Source organism: Nerophis lumbriciformis, linkage group LG33, assembly GCF_033978685.3.
Source record: "Nerophis lumbriciformis linkage group LG33, RoL_Nlum_v2.1, whole genome shotgun sequence".
Classification (NCBI taxonomy): Eukaryota; Metazoa; Chordata; class Actinopteri; order Syngnathiformes; family Syngnathidae; genus Nerophis; species Nerophis lumbriciformis.
This window is the reverse complement of record NC_084580.2, coordinates 21,052,501-21,055,000: the sequence shown is the minus strand read 5'-3', so window position 1 is coordinate 21,055,000 and position 2,500 is coordinate 21,052,501. Positions and strand designations below refer to the sequence as shown.

The window sequence follows — 2,500 nt, the reverse complement described above, 5'->3', positions numbered from 1 at the left end:
GTTGGCAATTCCCCCTTCAAGACAAAAAAGTACTAAAAACAGTCACTTTCGCCTCTTTGAGCTGTAATTTGACCCCCTTAACATGCTTCAAAACTCACCGAACTGAACACACACATCAGGACTGGCAAAAATTGCGATCTAATAAAAAAAACTAACCCCAAATCTCAAAATTGCGCTCTAAAACGCTGAAAAAACTGCTCCTCGGAAGAAAAAAATGACAAAACTGCCTGTAACTCCCACGGGGAAGGTCGGAGAGACATGAAACAAAAACCTCTATGTAGGTCTCACTTAGACCTACATTTCATAGATTGACAACCCCCCGCAAAAATCAACAGGAAGTTTGCTATTCCCCCTTCAAAACAAATTTTTTGTAAAAACCGGTCACCTTCCTTCAAAAACTATCTCCTCTGAGCGCGCTTGTCGTTTCGGCTTCAAACTAACACAGGAGAGCGATTGAACCCTTGTGTATAAAAGTACAGAACAGCATTTTTCTAACTGCTCCGGTTTTGATTTTATGACCCTTCAAAGAACCGCTGCGCTGCTGTTTTTTTAAGATGGCTGCTTAAAAGCAGGAAGCACCAGCGTGCCTACACAATGCAGACAAGGTAGGTACACTAGACAAAAGTATTGGGACACTTATGACTAGCACCGGACAAAGGTATTGGGACACTTAGGACTACCACTGGAAAAAAGTATTGGGACACCTACACTGGACAAATGTATTGGGACACTTAGGACTACAACTTGACAAAAGTATTGGGACACGTACTACTAAAACTGGACAAAAGTATTGGGACACTTAGGACTAGCACCTGCCAAATACGCGGGCCCGACCAACGCTGCTTGCAGCTTTAATTATATTAAAGAAATACTAATAAAGATATATTTTACAAACAGAAAGTTACAGGAATGTACACATGATCCCATGTTTACATCTCATTGTGCAACATGTGAATGTTTTAGTGGGAATTAAATGGGGTACACATTATTTCCAAAGCAGGACCCACCACCCAGACATATAATACAAGTACACAGCTCATGAAAAACAATATTTTTTTGTTATTGTCATTGTAAGTGAGCCAAAACACTTATACTAGAAAATAACCTCATGGAAATGACTGCTGTCATTTGATTATAATTATAAAAAAACATTGAACTTGTTATTTAGTCAGGTTAGGGACAGGTGTGCTGCAGGTGTGACCACAGTGCGTGTGCACGTCTGACGTCGCTCACATGTGCTCCACTGAATGCTCAAGGAGTTTTTGTGTTTATATGGAAAATTAGAGGGAACATTGTTTGGGGGTGTCCATAATACGCCGACAGGGAGAAGTTTTTGTTTACACGATGAGTCGGGCGTGTCTTGACCTCCACGGCGGAGGCTCTGCCGAACCCCTAAGGCCGACTCACCGAACCCCTAGGGTTTGATCGAACCCAGGTTAAGAACCACTGGTCTATAGTCTCTTACGTGAATGAGCTAAATAATATTATTTGATATTTTACGCTAATGTGTTAATAATTTCACACATAATTCGCTCCTGAGTATAAGTCACACCCCCGGCCAAACTATTAAAAAAACTGCGAGTTATAGTCCGAAAAATACGGTAATTAGGAGACAATAGTACATGATACACAAATAAAATGTAGTGAAACATGTAACTTAAGGCCAAAAACACTATGTGATCATTACCGTATTTTCCGGACTATAGAGCGGTATATAAGCTGCACCCACTAAATTTTAAGAGAAAAAACATTTTCTCATATATTAGCCGCACCGCAGATATATACGCTGAGAAATGAGTTATTTACACAGAAATATTCTGTAAACGTTTATTTACATACCGTAACTGTTTTCAAACGGTGTCTGTAACACGGCAGTAAAACGGCTGATCAAACAAAACAGAAGTCATCATCATGGACCCGCCAGCTGCGCAAGCTAGCTCTCCAATCAGCTAAACAGACCCAATAACTCCACGGTGACGTTTTTGGTGAATTTTACGAAACTGAAACAACACAAAAAGATTGCCATTGTCCGTTAACAATACTAACACAGACACTTGTAAATGTGTTAGCATATTAGCTAATGCTAAACGACGCTAGCTCGGTTGCATTACGATAGCACGTACAAATGTGCATGAAAACACTCCTACAGACATCACACACGGGACGGTTTAGTAAGTAAGAATTGTTTTAGTTATATTGTAAAACTTGCAAACGTTGCTTGGAGTGATGATTGAAGAATCTGTACGAGTAGAACCATTATGGATGGTTTAGAAAACGGAACAGCAATTGTAATTTGGTTGAAAGCTCTATACCGGGGGCCCTTCGAATCGTTTGATTTGGCCCACCAAAGGGTGTCGTCCAAATGTAACACATATTCATACTGACGGTTTAAACATCATGGTCCAATATCGACTCAAAACAATAAGTATCAGCTTAATATCGGCTTGCATCTAAACTTTCCAATGTTTGTTTTACTACAAGCTGTCCTGCAGAGTGTTTA

The 2,500-nt window shown here is 40.0% G+C and overlaps 1 protein-coding gene across 2 annotated transcripts in view; it reads left to right on the top strand.

Moving 5' to 3' along the window:
* LOC133575676 (uncharacterized) overlaps positions 1-2,500 on the top strand; it is a 53,216-nt gene that overhangs the window by 37,302 nt on the left and 13,414 nt on the right. The gene's annotated exons all lie outside the window — the stretch shown is intronic.